The following is an 18199-nucleotide window of genomic DNA, read 5'->3' on the forward strand; positions in this document are numbered from 1 at the left end:
TTTAAAAAAAAAAGAAAAAAGGCTGACAGATATTTAACAGACTGGAAATAAAAATGGTTATTTGCTGTGATGTTAAGATTGTGTACACTTATCTATAGATTATAATTCAGCAATGCATACTTCTTACGTTGCATTATTCAATAAGGTAAAGTAAATTAAAATTTAGGGCACATGTTCTCTATGCAAAGTTTATTTCATATACAGCACGTACAAAAGAGAATTATTATTTTGTAATATATCAAGCGTATTGTAGAAAATTACTCAGTCCTCTGGCAGCAACATCTTTATTAAAAAATTATTTATTGTACCTATTGATGACCATGAAATGCTATTATGGTAGGATGCGTTGCTGATGTAATTTACAGTATGTCTTTTCTATGGTGTATTCTAGCAATTTATGAGTATGATTTACTGCAGCCTATGTGATATTGCCTTGTTTGTATGCAGCTTTTGTGCAGTTCTTTATTAATTTGCTTGAATGCCATTGTGAACCTAATTGACAAACAGAGAAAGTAGCTGGGATGGACGTAGCATCTTACAATAGACGAATATATCAGAATTACAACTGCAGCTTTCAAAGAGCCTTATCAAATATACCATATAATTGTACATAACCCATAGAATTATTCCTGGTAATATAAAGGTACATTGCCTATCTGTTCATTTCCTACATGGCAGAATTGTAATTGAAATTTTAAGGAATATATTATAAAAAGAAATGCTGTAAGAAAATATATTAAAGGTTTGATTTTACCCATATACTGTATATAATTGTTTAACTGCTGTACAGCAAAAGTAGTTAACTGCTACTCATTATATACAATCATATATATGGGTAAAATCAAACCTTTAATATATATAGCCATAGATATATAGATATATATTCAGTATATATGAAATTTGAATTACCCAAAAATGTGTTTTCCAGCAAATACATACGTTTTAATCTCTGTACTTGCAAAAGTTTGCAATTGCATGGAAAATACACATGGGGACAGGAGGGAGAGAGAACTCAGCTCACCATAAGAGCTTACACTTTACAGATGAGAAAGAGAAAGAGATAGACAGAAAGAGAGAGAAGAGAGAGGTTTCCACATACGAAAAGTGATAACACTTTACAGGAGAGGAAGTATCATACTGATTATAAGAGCAGGGCCGGTTTTAGGCAAAGTGGCGCCCTAGCAAAAAGTTTAAAATGGGGCCCCAAATGCTAACATATTGCACATCACACAGAAGCATTTCTGTTGTAGTTACATGCGCTGAGTTCAGGTCACTAAGCGAGTGTGATCGACATTATTGAAGTCGTTCAATGCTTGTTTCCCAGGATCTTTACACCAACTGAGAAAGAATGAAGGGGACAGAACAATCACTATTAGATCAACCTGTCCCCATACAATATCATGTTATCAGCAGCACATCTACAGTTTGCACCAGCAATGTGCTGCTGAGAACAATGATTTTTGTTACGACATAAACAATCCAATTACTCTATGAATATGCAGCATTTTGCTTGTTTAGTATAATAAACCCCATAGTCCTCCATATATTATAATATGCACCACAGTCCTCCATATTGTAAAATGCACACCCCATAGTCCTCAATATAATATAATGTGCCTCATAGTCCTCCATGTAATATAATACAATCCCCATAGTCCTCCATATAGTATAATACACTCCCCATAGTCCTCCATATAGTATAATACACCCCCCATAGTCCTCCATATAGAGTAATACACTCCCTATAGTCCTCCATATATTAAAATACACTCCTCAGTCCTCCATATAGTATTATACACTTCCCATAGTCCTCTTATAGTATAATACACTCCTCATAGTCCTTCATAAGTTAAAATACACTGCTTAGTCCTCCATATAGTATAATACACTCCTCAGTCCTCCATGTAGTATAATACACTCCTCAGTCCTCCATATAGTATAATACACTCCTCATAGCCCTCCATATATTAAAATACACTCAGTCCTCCATATAGTATAATACACTCCTCAGTCCTCCATATAGTATAATACACTCCTCATAGTGCTCCATTTAGTATAATGCACCACCACTTGACTACCAACTTAAGTGCAGGACTGTGGATTAACACAATGAAGAATCCTCTCCACATCATAATTTTATAAATTGTTATTGTATTTGTATGGATTCTGTTCACATAGATTCGTTTTTGATGTGTCCGCTTAGTACTGGGTGATTTGACAAAGTATATCGGTTCTGCCTCCTGGCTTATACTCACGGTACTCTTGCCCTGCTTGCAGCCAGTGAGTAAGATGGCAGCCTCGGTACGCGCATGCGCGGTAGACTTGGACTCTGCACACGCCTCTCGATGGTGTCCTATCAGCACTGATGGGATCACTGACATCACAGAGAGTTTTCCTCCTTATCCCTTTCAGTGCTGGGACTGCCAGACGTGACGTTGATGCAGTCCAAGATCTGCTCCTCATGCACCTCTTGGAGCAACTCCGATTGCGATCAGCTGTTGGAGCCCATTATAAGAACCCCTCCAACTCAGCAACTCACACAAGCCTCCCGGGGAAGCAAATTTTGCAAAACGTACGTCGGGGTTACGAACCCGGTGGGCACCATTACCACATGGGTAAGCACTTTATGCAGTATAGATATTGAGCACTTGGCACTTTATTTTAGTGGAATTACATGGGCTTCCCAGCAGGTTGTCATTTTGTATCTATTTGGGGTAACGCTAGGGCCTTGTGTGTGCTTGGTAGATCTCTGTCTGCATGACGTGCAGTTTAGTTTTTCACACAGAGGTCAGAAATTCAAAATCTATGTTGCTATTAGGTGCTAAAATTGATTGTTATGGTCCCGCTGTGTTTGTTTATTGTATCATCACCAACTATCCATTATTTTACTGACTTTTTATGATGTTTTGTATTCTTTAATAAAGCTATATATGTTTTTCACTATATTGTGTACATTGTAAAATACTTTTTGGGGCATTATACTCCGGTGTTCTTTATAGGTCTAATTGATAATGGGAGTTGTCCTGCGGTCCAGAAATTATTTGAACTTTCCTGCATTGGGTACTAATTGATGTCCAAAGCATGTCGGTTTATGTTAAAATAACTCCATATAGTGTAATACACTCCTCAGTCCTCCATATAGTATTATACGCTCCTCATAGCCCTCCATATATTAAAATACACTCAGTCCCTCATATAGTATAATACACTCCTCAGTCCTCCGTATAGTATAATACACTCCTCATAGTGCTCCATTTAGCAAAATGCACCGCCATAGTCATCCACGTAGTACAATTCATTTCCCATAGTATAAGGCACCCCATAGTTCTTCATACAGTATAATGTATTCCCTATAGTCGTCGATACAGTATAATGCAGCCCACATATAGTATAATCCATTCACCCCATAGAGCATAATGCAGCCACGCCACAGAATATAACGTAGCCCCCTTAGAGTATAATGCAGCCCCGCCATACAATATAATGTAACCCCCACAGAATATAATGCAGCCCCCCTCATATAGCATAATGCACAGCCCCTCCATAGAATATATGATAGCCCTCTCATAGAATATAATGCAGCCAAGCCATACAATATAATGTAACCCTGATAGAATATAATGCAGCCCCCCTCATATAGTATAATGCACAGCCCCTCCATAGAATATATGGTGGCCCCCTCATAGAGTATAATGCAGCCCCTTCGTAGAATACAATGTAGACCTCCTCATATGGTATAATGCAGCCCTCATAGAATATAATGTAGCCCCCTCAGAGTATAATGAAGCCCCGCATACAATATAATCTAGCTCCCCATAGAATATAATGCAGCTCCCCATAGAATACAATGTAGCCCTCTCATAGAGTATAATGAAGCCCCGCATACAATATAATCTAGCCCCTCATATAATATAATGCAGCCCCCCATAGAATGCAATGTATCCCCCTCATATATTATAACATAGCCCCCTCAAAGAGTATGATGCAATCACCCCTCATAGAATATAATAAATATAATACAGTCCCATAGAATATAATGTTGCCCCCATAGAATATAATAGTCCACCTCCCCATAGAATATAATGTACCCACATAGAATATATTACAGCCCCCCCATAGAATATAATATAGGCCCCATAGAATGTAATACAGCCCACCTCCCAAAAGAATATAATGTGGCCCCCCATAGAATATAATACAGCCCACCTCACCAAAGAATATAATGTACACCCCCATGGAATATAATACAGCCCCCATAGAATATAATGTAGCCCCCCTAAGAATGGCCCCACAGTCCAGTACTCGCTGATATATTAAAAAAAAACAATCCTCACCTCTCCTTGTACCCCAAGCTGCTTCAGGCTCTGCTCCGATCTTAACAGCGGTGTTGATGATTTCCATGTCGAAATGTACTCAGTATGAATAAACAGAACTCAGGCAACCATTAGTAAACTTATCGATAACATGTCGAGATGTATAAGTGCATGTATTTCTGTGCATGGTGCTCATATTCAATACTGAATAAAACAACATGTTTGGAAAACGTTTTTTCATCACTTGCATATCAAATCAGTGAGTTTACCTCTGTTCACTGTGAGAACTCCCTGCTGCGCTGTGAGGCTTTTTGTCACTGTTCTAGCGGTGATCTCACTGAGGTCACTGCAGTTCAGGGGCCGAGCTGGGAATGCAACCTCAGTGACCTGTGAAAACCTTGATGACGTCACCGCTAGTCACTGAGGCTGAGCTCACAGCAGCTTATTCTTCAGTGATTGTCAGCTTGGATGGTTGCATCTAGGCACCGTCAAGGCTGAAAACTATTTATCACAGACATGGATTATGTTGTGGGACAGAACGATGGACAGGTGAGAGATATGGTTGTTTTTTATTTTTGTTTTTTTTTACAGGAGATCATATCTTCAGTGGAGTGGGCGTTAAGTGAGCTTAACTGTGTTTGTTATTTTTAAATAAAATAGTAAAAGTATGTTTTTGTGATTTGAAATAATGAACTTTATTCTTGCTGTGTGTTTATTTACAATATAACGCTAGGATTTGTAAAAATACTGTCTATTGTGTTGGATACTTCAAAAGGAATCAATAATAAAATAAAATAATATTTACAGTTTCTTTCTGGTAAAAAATACTGACTAAATATATTCATTTAAAAATCAAACTGAATCTTTTTATATACAGAAGAGAGGAGTACATAGCTCTGTTTTTATACTTATATTCCAGACACAAAACATTTCCTAGTGGAATATGAAAACTCAGAGAGACACTCAGAAAATCATTTTTTAAAGGCACAGAGGGAAAAGTATAGACATATAAGAAATTACTTATTAGAGAACATTTCTAAGTAATTGAAATAACATATGGTAAATACAAATACAGCAAAAAATGTTCATGACTTTTCAACGAAGGTCATGTGTTATATTTATTCATGACATGCACAAACTGCTACATGCTATCAAAATGTAAGCCGCTGTATACATCTGTACAACTTTTTTCTAACTTATATTCTACACATTTTAGTGTATCTAAAAAAAATAGTTAAAGAATAATTTCAGTTAAAGGGGGATATCATACTCCTAAAATAAGGCTATACTGGATTAAAATAGCAAAAAGAATTTGAGAAAATTAACAGTTTAAGGTTATAAGATTATTCCACAAAATCAATCATAGCTCAGTGACAAAAAATCTTAAACTCTGGTCACACATAATCAATTTCCAAAAATCAATATTAGATGCATTTGCCTACATCTTTGCCCATAGATCTGTCCAGTCGTTGTTTTATGAGAAGTTTGGCATTCCTGTTAGATAACAGCTATTCTTCCATAGTACATGGCATTCTCTTTTTACTGTACTGGAGTTGGCACTTGCAGTTGTGCCATTCTTATTCTAAATGGCCACTGTTCATTCTCTTCTGACAAAGATGGAGCAGCTATCCTCCTTTCTGAATGTGACGCCCAGCTGTGTGATAGCCGCAGCTTAGCATGTCCACAGGTATCAAAGCTTCTAAGGTTATTTTCATCAAAGCATGAATATTTATGAATATACAGGTCCTTCTCAAAAAATTAGCATATAGTGTTAAATTTCATTATTTACCATAATGTAATGATTACAATTAAACTTTCATATATTATAGATTCATTATCCACCAACTGAAATTTGTCAGGTCTTTTATTGTTTTAATATTGATGATTTTGGCATACAACTCCTGATAACCCAAAAAACCTGTCTCAATAAATTAGCATATTTCACCCGTCCAATCAAATAAAAGTGTTTTTTAATAACAAACAAAAAAACCATCAAATAATAATGTTCAGTTATGCACTCAATACTTGGTCGGGAATCCTTTGGCAGAAATGACTGCTTCAATGCGGCGTGGCATGGAGGCAATCAGCCTGTGACACTGCTGAGATGTTATGGAGGCCCAGGATGCTTCAATAGCGGCCTTAAGCTCATCCAGAGTGTTGGGTCTTGCGTCTCTCAACTTTCTCTTCACAATATCCCACAGATTCTCTATGGGGTTCAGGTCAGGAGAGTTGGCAGGCCAATTGAGCACAGTAATACCATGGTCAGTAAACCATTTACCAGTGGTTTTGGCACTGTGAGCAGGTGCCAGGTCGTGCTGAAAAATGAAATCTTCATCTCCATAAAGCATTTCAGCCGATGGAAGTATGAAGTGCTCCAAAATCTCCCGATAGCTAGCTGCATTGACCCTGCCCTTGATGAAACACAGTGGACCAACACCAGCAGCTGACATGGCACCCCACACCATCACTGACTGTGGGTACTTGACACTGGACTTCAGGTATTTTGGCATTTCCTTCTCCCCAGTCTTCCTCCAGACTCTGGCACCTTGATTTCCGAATGACATGCAAAATTTGCTTTCATCAGAAAAAAGTACTTGGGACCACTTAGCAACAGTCCAGTGCTGCTTCTCTGTAGCCCAGGTCAGGTGCTTCTGCCGCTGTTTATGGTTCAAAAGTGGCTTTACCTGGGGAATGCGGCACCTGTAGCCCATTTCCTGCACACGCCTGTGCACGGTGGCTCTGGATGTTTCCACACCAGACTCAGTCCACTGCTTCCTCAGGTTCCCCAAGGTCTGGAATCGGTCCTTCTCCACAATCTTCCTCAGGGTCCGGTCACCTCTTCTCGTTGTACAGCGTTTTCTGCCACATTGTTTCCTTCCAACAGACTTACCATTGAGGTGCCTTGAGACAGCACTCTGGGAACAGCCTATTTGTTGAGAAATTTCTTTCTGGGTCTTACCCTCTTGCTTGAGGGTGTCAATGATGGCCTTCTTGACATCTGTCAGGTCGCTAGTCTTACCCATGATGGGGGTTTTGAGTAATGAACCAGGCAGGGAGTTTTTAAAAGCCTCAGGTATCTTTTGCATGTGTTTAGAGTTAATTACTTGATTCAGAAGATTAGGGTAATAGGTCGTTTAGAGAACCTTTTCTTGATATGCTAATTTATTGAGACAGGTTTTTTGGGTTATCAGGAGTTGTATGCCAAAATCATCAGTATTAAAACAATAAAAGACCTGACAAATTTCAGTTGGTAGATAATGAATCTATAATATATGAAAGTTTAATTGTAATCATTACATTATGGTAAATAATGAAATTTAACACTATATGCTAATTTTTTGAGAAGGACCTGTATTTGTTGTAATGGACACCTCCTATTTCTAAACAGAACAGAGGCTTATTTACCTATACATTCTAACAGTAAAAGCTGTCTTTGTTGCCCTCAGGAACGCCTAAGAGCTAAGATTTATTTTATTAAACAGCTATGATAAATTTAAAGTTGAAATGGATGTTTGGTTAATAAGCAGTTTTGAAGTCAGGAGAGAATACCGAAGAAGAATAGTATCTGCAATCCTCAACATTGAAATCATAACATCAAGATGTAAAAGATGTGGACTTAAGGAAATTACAGGATTATTAGAGATGTTGATGGTATGCAAAAGATAAAAAAAATGGAAAAACAATTTTCTAAACATGTCCATTCATTTAGTATGAAGTATGAAGGTACAGAAATACACGTACTTACACACCTTGGCATGCTGCCTATAAGGTTAGTTATGCTATAGGAATATTTTGTATGTACTTGGACATTCAAACAATCAAAGTCCACTGTTGGCAGTAACATTTGCATTTGCTGGCAATTGATATCTTAAATACCTATATATGGTCTAATACTGTAAACAGTACTTCCAACAAAAAAACAAAAACCAATAAGCAACAGAAGCAAAACAAATACACTACTAATGATGCAAATTCACTTCCAAAAAAGAACATATAGAACTTACTCCTCCTGGTATGCACCTATTCACACTAGTCTGGATGTTCCAGTCAGTTTTTTGTCATTTGTATGTTAGCTTACTGACCGAGCACTCCACCCTTCAACATGTGGTGATTTTGATTAGAGCAGTTTCCTACTTACCCATAAATGCAGGCATTGCTGAGACAGGTGTCCATATTCACCCACGAATTCAGACATCAGACTAAGAGAGGTGTTCACACATGTAGCTACCCATCAGTTTTTGAGACCACCTTGACAATAGTTGATGGGCAGATATTTGCCCAAATTTTATGCTATGCATCTCAAAAAATGTTTCCTAATATTCAAAAGCCATATTGCTATTCATATTTCATATATTTCACAATGACATGATTTAGCATGATACAGTGCAACCTTTTTTGTACAATGACATTAATTGGCCTTCACAAAGGAACGTCAAATCGGTCCAACTGCTGGGATTAGGGAGTGGAGTTTAATAGTGTATGGTTGCCATACCCCTTAAGTCTCGATTCCAGGTACAATACACTGTGTGCAGAATTATTAGGCAAGTTGTATTTTAGAGGATTATTTTTATTATTGATCAACAACTATGTTCTCAATCAACCCAAAAGACTCATAAATATCAAAGCTTAATATTTTTGGAAGTTGGATTGTTTTTTTTTGTAGATTTGGCTATCTTAGGAGGATATCTGTTTGTGCAGGTAACTATTACTGTGCAGAATTATTAGGCAACTTAATAAAAACCAAATATATTCCCAATCTCACTTGTTTATTTTCACCAGGTAAACCAATATAACTGCAAAAAATTTAGAAATAAACATTTCTGACATGCAAAAACAAACCCCCCATAAATTAGTGACCAATATAGCCACCTTTCTTTATGATGACACTCAACAGCCTTCCATCCATGGATTCTGTCAGTTGCTTGATCTGTTTATGATCAACATTGTGTGCAGCAGTCACCGCAGCCTCCCAGACACTGTTCCGAGAGGTGGACTGTTTTCCCTCCCTGTAGATCTCACATTTTATGAGGGACCACAGGTTCTCTATGGGGTTCAGATCAGGTGAACAAGGGGGCTATGTCATTATTTTTTCTTCTTTGGGACCTTTACTGGCCAGCCACGCTGTGGAGTAGTTGGAGGCATGTGATGGAGCATTGTCCTGCATGAAAATCATGTTTTTCTTGAACAATACCGACTCCTACCTGTACCAATGCTTGAAGAAGCTGTCTTCCAGAAACTGGCAGTAGGTCTAGGAGTTGAGCTTCATTTTATCCTCAACCCAAAAAGGTCCCACAAGTTTGTCTTTGATGATACCAGCCCATACCAGTACCCTACCTCCACCTTGCGGGCATCTGAGTTGGAGTGGAGCTTTCTGCCTTTTACTGATCCAGCCTCTGCCCCATCCATCTGGCCCATCATGAGTCACTCTCATTTCATCAGTCCATCAAACCTTTGAAAAGTCAGTCTTAAGATATTTCTTGGCCCAGTCTTGACGTTTTATCTTATGTTTCTTGTTCAAAGGTGATCGTTTTTCAGCCTTCCTTACCTTGGCCATGTCCTTGAGTATAGCACACCTTGTGCTTTTTGTTACTCCAGTAACACTGCAGCACTGAAATATGGCAAAACTGGTGGCAAATTGCATCTTGGCAGCTTCACGCTTGATTTTCCTCAATTCATGGGCAGTTATTTTGCGCTTTTTTTGCCCAACACGCTTCTTGCGACCCTATTGGCTATTTGCCATGAAACGCTTGATTGTTCGGTGATCACGCTTCAAAAGTTTGGCAATTTCAAGACTGCTGAATCCCTCTGCAAGACATCTCAGTTTTGGACTTTTCAGAGCCCGTCAAATCTCTCTTCTGACTGATTTTGCCAAAGGAAAGGTAGTTGCCTAGTATTTAAGCACACCTTATATAGGGTTTTGATGTCATTAGATAACACCCCTCCTCATTACAGAGATGCACATCACCTGATTTACTTAATCGGTAGTTGGCTCTCAAGCCTGAACAGCTTGGAGTAGGACAACATGCATAAAAAGTATCATGTGATCAAAATACAACTTGCCTAATAATTCTCCACACAGTGTAGAAGCTCAGAGTTACATAGAGTTGATTGTGAAATCTATGGTACAGCCACTTCTCATAAGAGTCGCAGGAGACATTTTTCAACAAGGAAATGCCAAACCGCATGTTCCTTTTGATACTGTGAGCAGCTAGTCTGGCTTTAATATGCAGCCATATCCTGACTTGTCATCCATTGAGCACATCTGTGACATCATTGGTCAGCAATTGCACAGGGCAAAGAGAGCTGCTAACATCAGAATTTGATTATCTGCATTCCTGTCACAAGGGTGTCATGTACCTCTTCCTACTTTATATAAACAGGTCAAACCTTCTTGTCCCTGCCGGTGAATGATTTGTCTTCATGTACTGTGTGCTATAGCTAAGTGGTTGGAGTAGAGTTGTTGTAAAAGTGTTCTGTGGTTTGCTGTAGTTTATGAGTGTTTATCTCCTGGTCCATATTCCCATTTAGTTTATTCCTCTCTGTCCCTATCCTCTTCCCTATTGTTGGTTAGTGCTTTTGTATGAAAGAGGTTTTCCTGTTTTGTCTTTGTGTCTTGTTTACATTACATTTCTGTCCCAAGCCTCATGGGGTGGGGGAGAGGACAGATCAAGGTTTATGGTAAGAGATTCGGGCTTCTCTAACTTCAAAACTACATCCGGGGCAGGGATAGTTAGGCTCCAAGTTCCAGGGACAGATTGAGGCCCCCTTCCCTTACCGAAGACTGTCACAACGTACCATATGCACCAGACCCACATTTTTGTTTCTTGGTATGGTTCCCATGGCAGTCCTTGCCAAATCATTTCAGGGTCTGTTGCTTGAACTGTCAGACCTGCAACCTAGGATCTCGCAGCAGCAAAATTTTGGTCTGGTGTGCAGTCAGGCTGAACCGGAACCTAAGGTGACTCTCCTGGATAGGTTTTCTGGGGGAGGGGATAAATTTATTATGTTCCATTAAGCCTGCAAGCTTTATTTTAGGCTTTGCCCTCATTCATCTGGAGTGAGGAGCAAAGGGTTGGGATTGTTATTCCTCTCCTTTAACCCCTTAACCCCCAAGGGTGGTTTGCATGTTAATGACCGGGCCAATTTTTACAATTCTAACCACTGTCCCTTTATGAGGTTATAACTCTGGAATGCTTGTATGGATCCCGTTGATTCTGACAGTGTTTTCTCAAGACATATTGTACTTCATGTTAGTGGTAAAATTTTTTAGACATTACTTGCATTTATTTGTGAAAAAAATGGAAATTTGGTGAAACTTTTGAAAATTTTGTAATTTTCAAACTTTGAATTTTCATACCCTTAAATCACAGAGATATGTTACACAAAATACTTAATAAGTAACATTTCTACATGTCTACTTTACATAAGCACAATTTTGGAACCAAAATTATTTTTTTGTTAGGGAGTTATAAGGGTTAAAATTTGACAAGCAATTTCTCATTTTTACAACACCATTTTTTTTAGGAACCACATCACATTTGAAGTCACTTTGAGGGGTCTATATGATAGAAAATACCCAAGTGTGACACCATTCTAAAAACTTCACCCCTCAAGGTACTGAAAACCACATTCAAGAAGTTTATTAACCCTTCAGGTGTATTACAGGAATTTTTGGAATGTTTAAAAAAAAAATAACATTTAACTTTTTTCACAAAAAATTTACTTCAGATCCAATTTATTTTATTTTCCCAAGGGTAACAGAAGAAATTGGACCTCAAAACCTCAAAAGGTAGTTGTGCAATTTGTCCTGAGTACGCTTATTCCCCATATGTGGGGGTAAAGCACTGTTTGGGCGCATGGCAAAGCTCTGAATGGAAGGAGCGCCATTTGACTTTTCATTGCAAAATTGACTGGAATTGAGATAGGACGCCATGTCGCGTTTGGAGAACCTCTGATGTGCCTAAACAGTGAAACTCCCAACAAGTGATACCATTTTGGAAAGTAGACTCCCTAAGGAACTTATCTAGGTGTGTGGTGAGTAGTGTTGAGCGATACCTTCCGATATGCAAAGGTATCGGTATCGGATTGGATCGGCCGATACCCAAAAAGTATTGGATATCGCCGATACCGATACCCGATACCAATGCATATCAATGGGACACAAAATATCAGAATGGTTCCCAGGGTCTGAAGGAGAGGAAACTCTCCTTCAGGCCCTGGGATCCATATTCATGTATAAAATAAAGAATAAAAATAAAAAATATTGATATACTCACCCCTCGGACGGCCCCTGGCTCTCACCGGTCCAAGCGTCTGCCTCCGTTCCTAAGAATGCTGAGTAAAGGACCTTCGATGACGTCACGGCTTGTGATTGGTTGCGTGACCGCTCACGTGACCGCTCACGCGACCAATCACAAGCCGTGACGTCATCGCAGGTCCTAAACTCACTGCATTCTTAGGAACGGAGGCTGCCGGTTACACCGCTAAGGTCCAGGCTCCGCCGGAGGGGTGAGTATATCCATATTTTTTATTTTTATTCTTTATTTTTTACATGAATATGGATCCCAGGGCCTGAAGGAGAGTCTCCTCTCCTCCAGACCCTGGGAACCATACACTGGGAACTTCCGATTCTGATTTCCGATATCACAAAAATATCGGAACTCGGTATCGGAATTCCGATACCCCAAATATCGGCCGATACCCGATACTTGCGGTATTGGAATGCTCAACACTAGTGGTGAGCACTTTGAACCCCCAAGTGCTTCACAGAAATAAAAAATCATATTTTTTCACTCACAAAAATGATCTTTTTGCCCCAATTTTTTATTTTCTCAAGTGTAACAAGAGGAATTGGACCCCAAAAGTTGTTGTCCAATTTGTCCTGAGTATGCTTATACCCCATTAGTGGGGGTAAACCACTGTTTGGGCGCATGGCAGAGCTCGGAAGGGAAAGAGCTCCATTGGACATTTCAATGCAAAATTGACTGGAATTAAGATAGGACGCCATGTTGCGTTTGTCGTGCCCCTGATATGCCTAAACAGAGGAAAACCCCCACAAGGCACACCATTTTGGAAAGAAGACCCCCTAAGGAACTTATCTAGATGTGTGGTGAGCATTTTGACCAACCATGTGCTTCACAGAAGTTTATAATGTAGAGCTGTAAAAATAAAAAATCATATTTTTTCACAAAAATGATATTTTCGTCCCCAATTTTTAATTTTCTCAGGGGTAACAGAAGAAATTGGACCACAAAAGTTGTTGTGCAATATGTCCTGAGGACGCAGATACCCCATATTTGGGGGTAAACCACTGTTTGGGTGCATGGCAAAGCTTGGAAGGGAAGGAGCGCCATTTGACTTTTCACTGCAAAATTAACTGGAATTGAGAAAAAATGCCATGTCGCGTATGAAGAGCCCCTGATGTGCCTAAACAGTGGAAAACCCCCACAAGTGACACCATTTTGGAAAGTAGACCCCCAAGGAACTTATCTAGATGTGTTTTGAGAAATATGAACCCCCATGTGTTTCACTACAGTTTATAACGCCTTGAAAAAAAATATTTTTTTCCACAAAAATTATATTTAGCCCCCAGTTTTGTATTTTCCCAAGGGTAACAGGAGAAACTGGACCCCAAAGTTGTTGTCCAATTTGTCCAGAGTAAGCTGATACCCAGTATGTGGGGGGAACTACCGTTTGGGCGCATGGCAGAGCTCGGAAGGGAAGGAGCACTGTTTGAAATGCAGACTTAGATGGAATAGTCTGTGGGCGTCACGTTGTGTTTGCAGAGCCCCTGATGACCCTAAACAGTAGAAACCCCCACAAGTGACCCCATATTGGAAACTATACCCCCAAGGAACCGTGAAAAAAAAATATTTTTTTCCCCACAAAAATTATGTTTTAGTTCCCAGTTTAGTATTTTCCCAAGGGTAACAGGAGAAATTGGACCCGAAAAGTTATTGTCCAATTTGTCCTGAGTACGCTCATATCCTATATGTTGGGTAAGCCCCTGTTTGGGCGTATGGGAGAGCGTGGAAGGGAAGGAGCACTGTTTTACTTTTTCAATGCAGAATTGGCTGGAATTGAAATATGACAACATGTCGCGTTTGGAGAGTCCCTGATGTGCCTAAACCGTGGAAACCCCCCAATTCTAAATCCAACCCTAACCTGAACACACCCCTAAACCTAATCCCAACCCTAACCATAACCCTAACCACACCCTTAACCCAAACATGCACCTAACCCTAATCCCAACCCTAACCACACCCCTAACCCCAACACACCCTTAACCCCAGCACACCCGTCACTGATCCCACTCCGTGCTGCTACCAATTTGTCACATACCTGCTCTCAGCATGTGACTTGGGGTTGCGCCTGCAAGGGTTAATCTATCTCCCCTCTCTCAGTCCAGCATTCAATCTCTGTACTATGCTGTAATGGGAGCATAAATCACACACTGACTCAGGCCACACACCCGCTCATACACGCTTCCACCACTCACTGAACACAGGGGTGATGAGTCCCGGAAATTTACTACTACTGTCTGCCACTCATTAGGCTATCAAACAGTTTAAGGCTATAGATTCTTTAGAACATATGAGGCTCAACTTGTTAAGGTTTTATGCTTTAATACAAAAAAGTTCAGTGCTTACAGTAAAGAAAAAGGTCTAAAAATATGGTAATAAAAAGACATGCAACTATGCAAAACAGTATAAAATAAACAGGAGAAAACTTACATAAAATAGCCAACTTTGTTGTCTGCTTTCTGCTCCCTGAGGGTAGGATGAATATAGACTGGATCACATCAGCTCAGCTGTCCCCATTATGTGAACAATTTTGAATGTATACAAGCCAAATTTATAGAGTCACCCTGGAGGTCAGATTTCTAGACCAGCCCCTCAAGTTGATATTCTAATTGCTTGTTTTTGATTGGACCACGGCCACGCCCCAATGAATATATTATTTTCTCTGAGATTCTTTGTGTAAAGCTTCCCACAGATAGATAGTGTCAGGCTGTAATTGACATCTCTCTTTCAAAGAGCCGAAGGTGTGAAGCGCTTCCTCTCCTTCCTTGTCCTAGCTAGGCCCCCTGGTGAGATTGGAGACAGATGTCTGCTGTCTCAGGATAATACATATTAATACCTGGGTGAGACTTGCAGCCTTCAAGGGACAGATGTCAAATTATTACTAGTCACACAATAAACCTATACTGTTGTGAATTTGGATTCTGGGCTCCCCCGGTGGCTACTGGTGGAATTGAACTGGTGTTTTCATCTTCTCTGTTCACCTGTTTCCATCAAGATGTGGGAGTCGCTATATAACCTTGCTGCTCTGTTAGTTGCTTGCCGGTCAACAATGTTATCAGAAGCCTCTCTGTGCTTGTTCCTGCTCCTAGACAACTACTAGATAAGTTGGACTCTTGTCCATGTTTGTTTTTGCATTTTTGTTCCAGTTCACAGCTGTAGTTTCGTTACTGTGTCTGGAAAGCTCTTGTGAACAGGAATTGCCACTCTGGTGTTATGAGTTAATGCCAGAGTTTTAAAGTAATTTCTGGATGGTGTTTTGATAGGGTTTTTAGCTGACCATGAAAGTGTCCTTTCTGTCTTCTGCTATGTAGTAAGTGGACCTCAAATTTGCTAAACCTATTTTCATACTACGTTTGTTATTTCATCTTGATTCACCGCCAATACATGTGGGGGGCCTCTGTCTCCTTTCGGGGTATTTCTCTAGAGGTGAGCTAGGACTAATATTTTCCTCTGCTAGTTTTATTTAGTCCTCCGGCTGGTGCTGGGCATCTAGAATCTACGTAGGCATGCTACCCGGCCACTGCTAGTTGTGCGTTAGGTTTAGTTCATGGTCAGCTCAGTTTCCATCTTCCAAGAGCTAGTTCCTATATATGCTGATGCTATGATCTCTTGCCATTGAGATCATGACAGTTTGACCGGCCCACTAAAGGGTTAAAATCCTTGGCTGAGAAAGGAGAGAAATAAGTAGTCTGCTGAAATTTTTTTTTTTTTTTCTCTCCTTTGAATGGCTCTGTGTTCACCTGTTTGCAATGGATCTTCAGAGTGTAACTGCAGGTTTGAATAATCTCGCCACGAAGGTACAAAATTTGCAAGATTTTGTTTGTCATGCACCTGTATCTGAGCCGAGAATTCCTTTGCCGGAATTTTTCTCGGGGAATAGATCTGGGTTTCAGAATTTTCGAAATAATTGCAAATTATTTTTGTCCCTGAAATCTCGCTCTGCCGGAGATCCTGCACAGCAGGTCAGGATTGTGATTTCCTTGCTCCGGGGCGACCCTCAAGACTGGGCTTTTTCACTGACACAAGGGGATCCTGCGTTGCTCAATGTGGATGCGTTTTTTCTGGCCTTGGGGTTGCTTTATGACGAACCTCATTTGGAGCTTCAGGCAGAAAAAACTTTGATGTCCCTATCTCAGGGGCAAGATGAAGCGGAAATTTACTGCCAAAGATTCCGTAAATGGTCTGTGCTTACTCAGTGGAATGAGTGCGCCCTGGCGGCGACTTTCAGAGAGGGTCTCTCTGATGCCATTAAGGATGTTATGGTGGGGTTCCCTGTGCCTGCGGGTCTGAATGAGTCCATGACAATGGCTATTCAGATCGATAGGCGTTTGCGGGAGCGCAAACCAGTGCACCATCTGGCGGTGTCCACTGAGAAATCGCCAGAGAGTATGCAGTGTGATAGAATTCTGTCCCGAAGCGAGCGGCAGAATTTTAGACGGAAAAATGGGTTGTGTTTCTATTGTGGTGATTCTACTCATGTTATATCAGCATGCTCTAAGCGCACTAAAAAGCTTGGTAAATCTGTTTCCATTGGCACCTTACCGTCTAAGTTTATTCTATCTGTGACCCTGATTTGCTCTTTGTCATCTATTACCACGGACGCCTATGTCGACTCTGGCGCCGCTTTGAGTCTTATGGATTGGTCCTTTGCCAAACGCTGTGGGTATGATTTAGAGCCTTTGGAGACTCCTATTCCTCTGAAGGGGATTGACTCCACCCCATTGGCTAATAATAAACCACAATACTGGACACAAGTAACTATGCGTATTAATCCGGATCACCAGGAGATTATTCGCTTTCTGGTGCTGTATAATCTACATGATGATTTGGTGCTAGGATTGCCTTGGCTGCAATCTCACAACCCAGTCCTCGACTGGAAAGCTATGTCTGTGTTGAGCTGGGGATGTAAGGGGGATCATGGGGATGTACCTGTGGTTTCCATTTCATCATCTATTCCCTCTGAAATTCCTGAGTTCCTGTCTGACTATCGTGACGTCTTTGAAGAATCCAAGCTTGGTTCGTTACCTCCGCACCGAGAGTGCGATTGTGCCATAGATTTAATCCCGGGTAGTAAATACCCAAAGGGTCGTTTATTTAATCTGTCTGTGCCTGAACATGCTGCTATGCGTGAATATATAAAGGAGTCCTTGGAAAAGGGACATATTCGTCCATCGTCATCTCCCTTAGGAGCCGGTTTTTTCTTTGTGTCAAAAAAAGACGGCTCTTTGAGACCATGTATTGATTATCGGCTTTTGAATAAAATCACTGTTAAATATCAATACCCATTGCCGTTGCTGACTGATTTGTTTGCTCGCATAAAGGGGGCCAAGTGGTTCTCTAAGATTGACCTTCGTGGGGCGTATAATTTGGTGCGAATCAGGCAGGGGGATGAGTGGAAAACCGCATTTAATACGCCCGAGGGCCACTTTGAGTATTTAGTGATGCCTTTTGGTCTTTCAAATGCTCCGTCAGTTTTCCAGTCCTTTATGCATGATATTTTTCGCGATTATTTGGATAAATTTATGATTGTGTATCTGGATGATATTCTGATTTTTTCGGATGACTGGGACTCTCATGTCCAGC

Source organism: Ranitomeya variabilis, chromosome 5 (genome assembly GCF_051348905.1).
Source record: "Ranitomeya variabilis isolate aRanVar5 chromosome 5, aRanVar5.hap1, whole genome shotgun sequence".
NCBI classification, from domain to species: Eukaryota; Metazoa; Chordata; class Amphibia; order Anura; family Dendrobatidae; genus Ranitomeya; species Ranitomeya variabilis.